This window comes from Salminus brasiliensis, chromosome 2 (genome assembly GCF_030463535.1).
Source record: "Salminus brasiliensis chromosome 2, fSalBra1.hap2, whole genome shotgun sequence".
Lineage (NCBI taxonomy): Eukaryota > Metazoa > Chordata > Actinopteri > Characiformes > Bryconidae > Salminus > Salminus brasiliensis.
The window spans coordinates 20969021-20982461 of NC_132879.1; positions in this window are offsets into that span (position 1 = coordinate 20969021).

Consider the following 13441-nt stretch of genomic DNA (forward strand, 5'->3'; position numbering starts at 1 on the left):
CAAAGCTGTGCTCATTTCATGCTCACATTTCCACTCCGAGTGGCAGGAAAACCCCCCACTGACCCCACACTCAAAAAATATGCTGATGGTAGAATCTGTTTTTCGTGCTGACCTCAGATCAGCTTTGAAGTTCCTCTCCTGACATTTAACCTTTAGAAGTCACGGTTATCGCAGCAATGACAAAGGCAGAGTGTCATTTGCGTGTGAAGCATGGTGTGATTTCTCACTGATAGCTCACTGAACCGAGTGGGGAAATGCTGTTGAAAGTCCAAACATTTCTGTTCATAAATAGAACATGAGGTATTTTATCATCAGCACAGTTTTATAAACCATTATCGTTGGGTATACAGTCTTGTTAATGTGGGGGAAAATTCTTTACATGCCTACAATGATTGTCATTTCTTGACAATAAAAGATAGACATACAGAAAAAAGTTGGAAGAGCAAGCTCTTAACCTGTTTCATTAATCACAATTGCACCTTCACACCCCTCATTTATGCCTGCCTGTTAGGTGTCTAGGTCTAAGTAGTGTGTCTTACAATTTCCCCAACAAGGGGGCACTGCGTAACTTACCATAGTGATAATAATGTTTCATTATCCTTGAAATGATTCGCTGTTGCTGACCCCTTCTCCATTTTAGCAGCAGCACAATGAAAATAGCAGCAACTGTTAAACCCAGCATTGTGGCAACTGCTGTATTTGTTGTTTATGCAGCAGTATAGTATACAGGTGAAGGGACGTGAGGCGAGGTGTTCCAATTCAACTCTCAGATGTCTAAAACGTTCACACCCCTTTTACCAGGAGGCGCTTAGGGCGAGAACTGGGACAGGGCTATATAATATAGATGCATTTAACTGTTGTGCGTACAAATGCACTCAGTCAGAGCTACTAACGTTAGGCTGCACATACTTCACAGAACTAGATTGTACATTTATCTTAGAAAACTGCAGTATTTGCTGTTTCTGCACAGAAACCGCAAGAATACAGTGCACAACATGCATCAGAAACAGACCCCGAAAACAAAGTACTGCAGCAGTGCCATGCGACACACGTGTCCAGTGTGAAAGCCTTCATTGACTACTATAGGGGCGTAACACTGGCAGTGTGTTTATCGCGCCTGGTGTGAAATGGGTTTAAGATTATCTAGAGCAGATTGGGGGCCCCATGCTTAGGGCCCCTAAAAAGCTAATCAGCCCTGAAAAAAACTTGTTTGCCACAAATCCTAATATATATATATATATTCAGTAATTCAATCCCCTTGACTGTCAGGAAGTGGTGCGGGATTAGTGTATTGGAACAGCACTTTCTCATTCCTCAACATCTACGGCTAAGGTTGCCCTTGAGCAAGGCCCCCAACCCCCATCTGCTCTCTAGGCACTGAGGGGACTTCCCAATGCTCCAGGTGTGTGTTCTTAACCTCTTAAACTGCTCGGAACCCAGGAACAACTCAGCCAGCTTGCATTGTTTTGCATATAGTTACCAGTTAGTAATAAGATGTAATAATGAAGAATAAGGGGTTCATAAACAATTTACTAGTGTTTGAGATTAAAAGTGGGTTAAATACAGAGGTTAAATTCTGTTGTACTGCTTGTAAGGGTTAATGGTATAAGATTTAGTGAATTCTAAGAAACTGGTGCTAAGCTAGAAGGCCCTAAATACCAGACAGTACAGCAGCATGGCTCCAGGCTGTCATACTCAAAAAGTTGAGAGCTTTTTACCCTCTCTGTTCCTCGACTGTGTTGAATTTCCCCTCATAAACAAACCACATGTATTAAGACAATTCCACCATGGATGGGATACGTGCTGATTAGCATGAAACACACCCATTGCTAATGACTTGTCACTGCTGCTGAACCAGTGTGCTTTCTTTGAAGAATCACTCAGCACTATTATCTGCCATCAGGCTCCATCATTACTCACTCACTATTGCTTCTCTCACCCAGTGCAACTACTAGCCCAAGGCAAGGAAGCACTTGGGGATCGCAGAGGTGGGATGCGGGGCATGCATGTGTATGTGTGTGTGTAAGTGCAGGGTGTGTAAAAGGAGGAGCCCATTGTACGATAAGCCACCCACAGTGGCTTCCCAGGCTGCTTTGCGGTGCTAGGGGCCCACATTTTGCAGAGTAACGAGCTGGTAATTCCTCACAGCGCGATCAAAGGCCTTCACTCCAAATGAGCTCTTTATCCTTCCCTCCCTCTTTCTCTCCTGCCCCCCACCCTAACCCCCAATCCCCTCTTCCTTTCTCCCCCCTCATTCCTTTCCCACTCAAGCCCTCGCCATAATCCCCCCAGCGACAGCTCTCATTATTTCACACCCTGGGGGAGCTCCGCAGCACCGAGCCAGTGCTAGCGGCCACTCCCCTGCTGATCTGGGGTCAGTCTTGCGGCTCATTTGAAGAAGAACATGGTTTCTGGACCTGTCAACCAAACCATGACAGTCTATTCTCATTCCTTTACTTCTGCCACTCGCTACTTCCTGCCGGCCAGCACAAAAGAGCAAGCTTACATCAGCATTTGACCGTTTGCCTGTGCCACCCCGTAACTCAATTCACATTTAATGGCCATTGTGGCCATCACTCTTACTGCAGGGTTCATACTTGCCAAAAGAGAACATACCAAGACTCAAAACAGTACTTTTTGAGGTAGAGGACTACATGTTGTGGTGGACTACAGACTGAAAAGCGTATGCATTGGCTGAGCTTTTGGGTTGTAGCGTATGCTACAGTTTGGAAGTTTGAAAACATGCACACCAATAGTCCATTGGTTCAGTCTGCGCAAGACCACTAGTCTTCATATGCTACATTTATATGGGCAAAAGTATTGGGACACCTACACATTACACCTACATGAGCTTTTTATGAGATTCCATTCTAAATCCAGATGCATTAATATGGAGTTGGTCCCCCTGGAGGTGGTCCCCCTAATAGCAGGTTTAGAACCCTTGCACCCCAGCACTTGGTGACCCCACTCTGTAACTTTACATGGTTGCTGTGGTTCTTAAACTCTACCACTTTTATATTGTAAAACTCATAGTTGATGGTGAAATATCTAGTAGGAAAGAAATTTCACAATCTGACTATCAAACAGATCACGTAACAATAAATGACTATATTAATATTGGTATTAATATTAATAACTACATGTTGTTCCCAGACTATTTTAAACCTTCAATAAAGCGTACAATTGGATGTCTAGTTTCTAACACTTAAAGATACACTGTTACACTGTGTGGATTATTATTACAGCTACTATAATATCATTATTATAATAAGTCATGTCAAAGTAAAAGTCATTGTTTAAAAATGTAAAAAGGGAGCATAAAATGATCGACAGTAGACTGGAGTGAGTGTGACAGCACAGTGGCTATTTTTTCTGCATCAGCTTTCCTTTGTACTTTTTGGTTTGATCTCCTCAAGGTTATTAAATCCGTGACCTTGTGTAGCTCAGCAGGATGGAGGTCTGGCTCTTCACAGTCAGCGTAGTGTGAGGCCACTGAGAGCTGAAAAAGGCAGAGAGGAAGCAGGCTGACAGATTGAGAGAGAGAGAGAATGGTCTGCTGCGGGCCGGAAAACACACCTGCGGCATTTGGGAGCTGCCTGCAGGGCCTGCAAAACTGCCAGCCAGGCTGATGGCCCATAAACCATGGCTGGTGCATGCTGGGAAAGCTGATGATGCCCGGCCTGAACACCTCTCGCCTCTGTGTCCTTGAAAGTCCTGAAAGCACACTCACACACACACATACACACTTGCTGCACTGCGCCTGTGTGTTTGCATTTGCTGACACGCGTAAGCGTTGTTTCCGCTGGGGATTTGAGGGACATGTCCAGTTTTTGTCCCGCCTACTTTCAAAGTTAGCCAGAGGTTGTGGATAAAACTGCTAACAGGGTAGGTTTGCTCTTACTGCCCTGCGGTGGTAATCCAGCTGATTATAATAAATGATCAAAATGCATCTGGCAAAAGTAGTCTTGGGAACAACATGTCTTGTTTATTTATTACTGCCCAAGCTAAAGTTATCATTTATTCATTCGCATCTCAGAAAAGTTATAACAAAAAACATTAACAACCAGGTTTACTCACTGAATCACAAAATGAAATCTCAAAACTCCCTGAAATATTAAAAATTGTTTCTATCCAGCAAGCATGTCTGGATAAAGACTTCCAGTCTACTATAGCAGCAGAACTACACAACAGTGTAAGCAAGAGGAGAAATGAATGAATGATATATATATATATATATATATATATATATATATATATATATATATATATATATATATATATATATATCATCGCTGTAAAAAACCTTGTATCTCCACTTTTGTTGTTAAATCTGGAAGTTGTTGTTTGTATTGTGTTAAAAGCTCATTATGAATGGACCAATAGAAATGCTCCAAGTTGACTTGGAATAAAATCTTTTTTTATATTGACCTCCACTGAAAGTCAAGAAGGTTTTTTTTTTTTCCTGTGAGGTTGGTATTTTGGAGATGCAAGGTTTTTGCATGACAGCGACAATATGCTGGTGGTGTAGACCCCACTTTGTTTACTCACTAAATACATTTTTTAGCTTTTTCATGGACGCGCCTTAAAGGTGCCAAATAATGCATTTATTGAGGATTTCTAGGCCAATTCATGCTTCTGTGCTGAATCTGCAACATAGCCTACGAAAAGCCTATGTGGAGCTGCATATTTTTTGCCGTTCTGTAAGGTATCGCACAGAATCAGAAGCTTGCAGGGTTGTAATGAAACAGAAGTTTTGCTAAAGATTTGTTGCAGTCAGGAATCATAGTGAATAAACAGGCTGGGATCAATACCAGGAGGCAAAAGAGAATAAACATAGTAAAGGAATACATTCGAAGGGTCAAGGCAAACTCGTAGTCACACAAACAGCCAGAGGGTCGAAATCCAAAACAATACACACAGGCAAAAGTAGAAAAAACAAGGTTGAAAATACAAAGGCAAAAGTCATACACGGGATAAACGATCAAATTAACGCTCGCTAGTTCGCCAAAACTGGATACAATGCTTCGCAATGAACCTAGTCTAAAGCCCGGGCTTATATACCAAACTACTTGACCATACACAGGTGACAAAAACAAGTGACTGGGAACGTGGATGGATGGTAGGAGTCATGTGATCACACCTGAGGGATTCTGGGACATGAAGTCTGAAACAAAGGCTGATGCGCACCTAACCAGAAATGTAACAAGGCCTTGTGGTGACGCAGACCACAAAAACTGTGATTGGTCCACTTGGTGTCATCGTATTTCCACCGCAAACGTTTCAATGTGGTTGGACGATCATTACGCCTACACCCATGTGAGATAAATGGTTGCACATGACGAACCAAATCATCAGATCTACCCGCGTTCCCTCGTCTCTGTCTCTCTGTGTCCATACAAGCACAGAAAACTCCCCCTCAAATGGCTGTACGCACCAACTCCTTCTATGTCTTCTCTCCTTCTTTGAACAGCTTTTTTCTCCTACTTCAACATATCCCACTCAGTTTCAGCCCCTGTCACTTGTAATACACCAAGAAAGTCAACACAGATGTATAGAGACCCCCCTCGTCAGACTAGTGTTTCGGTGGTGTAATTGCAGTGCGGCGCCAGTAAAAATGCTCACAGTGGTGTAGGCAACTTGCGGGGGCTATGGCCTAGACTCATAAATTGGCCTTTTTGATGTATAAATAGTACATATGTGACTTAAATGGTGAAAACATGGCCAGACTGCTAAAAGCTAGAGTTAGCTTTTAGCCAAGCATCCATTCGCTTCCCTCATGCTTCTTAGATTCCCGGCTTGAGGAGTTTGGGCTGCCTTTTTGTGGACACTGGTAGAGGGAAAATAGTGGTCACAATGCCAGGTTCGAGTAGCAACTGGTCTTCAGAAAGCTTAGCAGAGTGAGGTCAATGCTCTCCAGTGTTACTGATGCACAACTGTAGCAAATACTGTTGAGAAAGCTGACTTAACATATGAAAAAACTCATATTCTGCACTTTACCACTTCTCCTTTGCACCTTGAGCCCTGGAATGGTTCTTGGTACTTTTCTGCACATATGTTGGGAGTGTCCTGATCTATACAAATTTAGGAGCAATTCTTAAATCTGGCAGTCCTAGGGACATTAATTCCAATGTCAGTTTACCTTTTTCTTCTGAATGACAATTCCTACTGTAACAGGAACTGTGTAGATAAAAGAATTTGGATGGCTGGATTGACTGCTGCCAAAAATGCCTAGCTTAGTGTTGGCAACCCCCTTATTCTTTGAGTTGGAGACAATGGATTCTTTTCTGTGAGGACGTTATTAACCTGGAACTTTCAGCTGCTCGTATTCACGGTGCTGAGGGAGATACATTAAAGGCTTGGGAACAGGCTGCCAAGAAGTTTGCTGAACTGCTTTGAAGTTCTGTACTGTGTTCATTTATATTTTATTTATTGTTTTTTAAATTCAGTATTTTTGTGATGAACTGGCCACTCAGGGAGGTTGCCATGGGGTGGAGGGTTGTGGGTGGGGTGTGTAGCTACCCCTTTCTTTCTATGATTCAGTGATTATCTAAAATAGAAAGTCACAAAAAACCCTCTTAAAGCAGTCACTGCACTTTACCACATAAATCTAGCAGGGCTTTTGCTGGTGGACTGGCTGTATGTATGTTTTGGGGGCCTAAATATTGTTTTGGAATCGGCCCATTGTTGATTATGCCGGATTTCTTTCCAATGAAGGCTGCTAAAGGTTACATTTAATCATCATGGTATGTCGCTTTAATGTATCTAACTCTCATTGTTCAATTATGCCAAGTTTAGAGGAAAGTGAGATTACCACTACTGCTGGATCTGCATCCAGGCGAACACCATCACTTCATATCAAACACCATATGAACCCCCAAGGTTTTCAATTAGGAAATCTACAAATGTGATGGATCAGTTGGTCCACATATTTTTGGCCATGGAGTGTAAGATTTAATAAACACACAAAATATGGACTAAAGTATTGGGACACCTGCTCATTCATTGTTTCTTCTGAAATCAAGGGCATTAAAAAAAAAAGAGTTTATCCTGCTTATGTTGGAGTAACCGTCTCTACTGTCCAGAGAAGAAGGTGTTCTACTAGATATAGGAGAATTGCTACAAGGATTTGATTGCATTCAGTGACAAGAGCGTTATGTGAATGAGGTCAGGATGTCACCTCATCCCCAACTCCCCAACTCCTCCCAAAAGTATTGGATGGAACACCTGGTATTACGCATGGTGCCAATAGGATCATCATTATCTGTAGCAAAGCAGAAGTTCCTGAAATCAAGGGAATTTAAAAAGGTTTGTTTGCTGTAGCATTGCAGTGATGGCCTGTGGTCCTCTGGGAAGGATTTGCATTAGGCACTAAAAGATTTCTGTGAGGATTTGATTACATTCAGCCACAAGAGCGTTAGTGAGTATAAACACGGCCTTGTCACTGCCCATCACCCTCACTGTTGTCCGGCAGGAGGATCACCATCTTTTGGCAATGCTTTTCTGCGGAGATTACATAAGCTGCTGTATATGCAGTTGAACAACGGTGCCACTGATTTTTAGTATTAGAGGAGTGTCTAAATACTTCTAGACATTCACATCATTACACTCCAACTTCACAAACTCTTCTACTTCTAAACTACACTCTTGAAGACACACAACAGAAAGACACAACCATATGCAATGAACAAATACGTGAGTGATACTTTTATCACGGAGAAACTGATAATAACTCAGCGCTAATTAATTAGGATGCTATAAATCATGTCATTCTCAGTAAGATGGAGGTTGTTAGCAGTTGTGTCAGGGGAGGGAGTGGAAGCAGCAAATTAACAAGCAGACAGGAAAGTGATAATGAAAAAAAAAACAACTCAAGCAAAGGAAAGCCAGGTCACTTTAAGAAAAAAGCTGCTCTGCTTTGAGGGACAACAGTCCTTCTCTCGCTCTAAGCTACTAATCTTGGCAGGGTCTCCTGAAAGCATCTTAGCACAAAGATGATTCTTAATCATCCCGAGCGAGCATCACACCGAACACTTTCTCTTTCTCCGCCAGTTAAGATGATCTTAATACTAAGATGCATTCATCTTAGTAAATGTTATTTTATTACTCAGAAAAACAAATAACATTAGTATAATACGAGTGGTGGGATTGTGTATCAATGTCTAGACTTTCTTTACAGAAGCTCAGTATCTGCTGTAGATCTGATCCAGTACCTGGTTTGGGTGATTAGTGTTTAATTTATTAAGGTGAGCTGCTGGTGGATTTGAACAGCTATACATTGAAAATATCAATAAATGGGCTACAACTAGCATTAACCCCCAGTTATACAGTGGAAACAAACATAGCAAGCTAACACTGGCTAATCTGGCTAAAAATACTGTCTATAATATTGTTTTACTTGAAATACAACATACACACACACACACACACACACACACACACACACACACACACTTCATTAGTGTCACCTAACAGTAAGAAGCAAAACGCATGTATTTTAAGATTCAAGCTTACTAATTGAACCCTGTCAGTCATGACTCAGCAAAAAAGAAAAAAAAAACGACTCAGGCTCTAATCAGCCTCCTTTAGGTGCTGTAACTTATTCTAACTGTCTTTTTCAGGTGCTGTAAATTAATGCTGATAATTATAATAATTAACCCCAGCCACTGGGAAACACCACAGCTACCCAACCACTACGAAGCACTTTGGAAAGGCTCAATTCAGTGATTTGTATAGTAAAAATAACTCAGATTCTATGTAGTAATATGGTATAGTGACATGCATAAACACATGTATTGCAAAAATGAATGGTTCTTAACCTTTGTTGAGAGGGTGAGGTTTATAATATGATGTGCCAGCAAACCTGTGTGAATTGTTAACACTTGTCAGTTACACAATGTGATTGGTCAGCTAAATGTGTTGGAAAAGAATGCAAACTGCCACTTCTGTCATGTCAACTAACAGATGCCTCTGCTGGCCAGCATTGTGAGTGAGCAGGGTCATACCCACCCAGAGAGCAAGGCCAGTTATACTATGACTCTCAGCCATGGATGGCTGTAGCATCACCAGGGTACTAAAAATAAATAAAGTCCTAATAATATCACCACAGTTATTACTAATCCTACTCCTACTACCATTACTATTACTACTACCATTACTACTACTACTATTACTACTACCATTACCACCACTATTACTACCATAACTACTATTACTACAACTATTACTACTACAATTACCACCACTACTACTACCATTACTACTACTACTACCACCATTACTACTATTACTACTTCCATTATCACCACTACTACTACCATTACTACTACTACTACTACTTCACTACTACTACTACCATTACTATTACTTCTACTTCTATTACTACTACTACTATGATTACTACCATTACCACTACTACTACCATTACTAGTACTTCTACTACAACTACTACTACTACTTCACTACTACTACTACCATTACTATTACTTCTACTACTACTACTTCACTACTACTACCATTACTATTACTTCTATTACTATTACTACTACTACTACCACCATTATTATTACTACATTACTACTACTACCATTACCATAACTACTATTACCATTACTATTACAACCATTACTTTTACTACTTCTACTACTACTACTACTACTTCTACTACTACTACTACTACTTCTACTACTACTACTACTACTACTCCTACTTCTGTTACTACTACATTACTACTACAACCATTACTGTTACTATTGCTATTCCTACTTCATTACTACTACTCCTTCTGCTATTACAAATACTATCACCCTTAAAACTAATACTACACTACTACTACTACTACCACCGTTACTACTACTACCATTACTATTACTGCTACATTACTACTACTACAATACTACTACTACCACCACCATTACTACTACTGCATTACTACTACTACCACCATTGCTACTACTACTACCATTACTATTACTACTTCCATTATTACTACTTCCTACTACTGTTCTCTCTCCTTCACCCCTTTAATTTTCAGCCTCAGACTAGGGTATCAGCAGTGCTGTAACTGAAGGGCAGAGCAGCAAATGAGATGATTCTTCAGCTGATTGATTCATTAGTGTAAAGCTAAGCTTTCAGAGGCTCATGAGTGTGTGTTGGGTGGAGGCATCCCAGGCATTCCCTGGCACACTGCTAAGTCGCAACAGAGCCGCTGCAGTGGAGAGTTCACTGAAGTGTCCTCGAACACAAACAGATAAGCAGGCGTGCCCTCTGTGTGGCCTCTACAGCACCCAGAGCTTATTCAGCCCGTGAGAGAGAGAGAGAGAGAGAGAGAGAGAGGGAGCAATGGGATGAGTGCCAAACTTTACTCAGCTAAACCAGCCTGAAACCTAAGTGTTCACATCTCCCAACGACAAGGACTCATCATCCTACACACACACTAACACACGCGCGCACACACACACACACACACACACACACACTCAATCTCAATCTGCCTATCTGTCCTCTCTTCGGTCTCTCTCTCTCTCTCTCTGTCTCTCTCTTTCTTTCTCTCCCTCTCTCTTACTCTTTTTTCCAGGCTCAGAAAGCACAACACTGTTTTGCCTATGCATTTGAGCTGAAAGGACTGACAAGGTTACATCAACGTCACAAATGGCTAACAGCTCAGTCTCTCCCTCCCTTCCTCCCGCTGCTCCTCTCCCCCCCTTGCTCTGTTTTTTTTTCTCTTCCAGCTGTCCTCTATCAGGTCATCTTAGGCCTCTGCTCTCTTCTAGCAACTCTTACTATATCCTCTAACATCATTTACCAAAAGTTTGCTGCTAATAGAGCTACCGGACTGATTAAGTCAATAGCAACCTTGATATTATGGTTTAATGTGTGCTAATGGGCCAGTGTGCTGGCCAGTGCTTACATTAAACACATTTGTCACTTGCGAAAAGGCTAATTAGGCCCTAAAGGCTTTCTGTTTATAGATGGTCATCATTATTTAATGAGACGTAATGACGCTGAGCATGTCAGTCTTTGTTGAGGGCTCCATTTACATCAGAACACCTCCCATTAGTGTCAGGAAGCCTGGGCTATATTCTGGACACCATTAGACTGCACCTAATAGGAGTGAATATATTAAAATATTAACACATATATATATATAGGCGGATACAGTTACAGGATGTCTGGTATAAGTTCGAGAAATGCATCAGCATTTTTTAACTCAGTCTCTACCTGCCTTATCTGTAGCATATAGTTGATTAAGAACATGTAGATTTAAAGCTAAAGGGACGTTGCTTTAGCTTCACCCATTGGTTTCTTTACTGAGCAGGTTTCAAGTCAAACTCCAAATGGGAGCAGTTCCAATTTCAGTTGAATAAGAGTCAGTGTACAGACATTGAATTCTGACTGGAGATCAAAGCCACATATCTCAGACGTTGAATTTTGGGTACTTACACATCAAAATCCCTGTCCATGGTAAATAAGCATTAGTTACTAATATAGCAGAAAGACATTAGGTGGAAATAGTGGAGTGTGACATTAATAGAATTACAAAAAGACTCATAAACCCATCTCTGAAACTGATTAACTTCTGTAATGATCTGTAAAGACTTATTTTACCTCCCTGCCGCCAAATGTTTTGTGAGCAAACAGCCCAGCCCCTATCCTCCTTCTGTGGAATATTAAAACCTCTCTGTAAAGAATGCTTAGACTAATATGCTAATATGAGCTGTATGTTCTTGCATATGAGTTTATGCTAATGACAATCCTTGTGTTGCACTCAGGTTTGTTAAAATCCTGCTGCTCTTTCTGAGCGGTGCATGGATATAGGTGGCTGCTAAATGAATGAAGAAATGAACACGCCATTGCAAACGCACTGTTTAAAAAGCATCACAGAGCCATATATATAACACCTTGTTTTTCATTCCAGTCTTGCTTGTGCAGAGCTTTTCACAACACTTATCATGCCAAAGTCATTTTAAACTTAGGCCCTGCTGAGAACGCCAAAGGCATCTTTGGCATGAAGAAACTCTCTGAGGTAGTATAACAAAAAAAACATGAGAAATGCCAAGACTCAGAAAGGAGCCCATCCTTCTCTGTTGGGCACAAGAAATCAACTGAATGAGGTTTAGACTGATAGTCATGGAGTGCATTTCAATTTCAATATACTAAATGAGTCAATATTCTTATAGAAAGGGGCTTTTAGTTATTAAATCATTTCCTGAACCACTGGAATAGAAAAGTGCCTAGAATGGTTTACAGAAATGAGAAAAAATGGTTTATAGTTTTGTGTCTGGTTTGATCAGTCCTATATTTACACTGTGTGCAGAATTATTAGTCAAATGAATATTTTGATCACATCATCCTTTTTATACATGTTGTCCTACTCCAAGCTCTATAGGCTTGAAAGCCAACTACCAATCAAGTAAATCAGGTGATGTGCATCTCAGTAATGAGAAGGGGTGTGGTCTAATGACATCAACACCCTATATAAGGTGTGCTTAATTATTAGGCAACTTCCTTTCCTTTGGTAAAATAGATCAGAAGAGAGATTTGACGGACTCTGAAAAGTCAAAAATTGTGAGATGTTTTGCAGAGAGATGCAGCAGTCTTGAAATTGCCAAACTTTTGAAGTGTGATCACCGAACAATCAAGCGTTTCATGGCAAATAGCCAACAGGGTCACAAGAAACGTGTTGAAAAAAAAAAAGGCGCAAAATAACTGCCCATGAATTGAGGAAAATCAAGCGTGATGCTGCCAAGATGCCATTTGCCACCAGTTTTGCCATATTTCAGAGCTGCAACGTTACTAGAGTATCAAAAAGCACAAGGTGTGCGATACTCAGGGACATGGCCAAGGTAAGAAAGGCTGAAAAATGACCACCTTTGAACAAGAAACATGAGATAAAACGACAAGACTGGGCCAAGAAATATCTTAAGACTGATTTTTCTAAGGTTTTATGGACTGATGAAATGCGAGTGACTCTTGATGGGCCAGATGGATGGGCCAGAGGCTGGATCAGTAAAGGGCTGAGAGCTCCACTCCAACTCAGACACCAGCAAGGTGGAGGTGGGGTACTGGTATGGGCTGGTATCATCAAAGATGAGAGACTTGTGGGACCTTTTCGGGTTGAGGATGGAGTGAAGCTCAACTCCCAGACCTACTGCCAGTTTCTGGAAGACACCTTCTTCAAGCAGTGGTACAGAAAGAAGTCGGTATCATTCAAGAAAAACATGATTTTCATGCAGAACAATGCTCCATCACATGCATCCAAATACTCCACAGCGTAGCTGGCCAGTAAGGGTCTAAAAGAAGAAAAAATTATGACATGGCCCGCTTGTTCACCAGATCTGAACCCCATAGAGAACCTGTGGTCCCTCATAAAATGTGAGATCTACAGGGAGGGAAAACAGTACACCTCTCTGAACAGTGTCTGGGAGGCTGTGGTGTCTGCTGC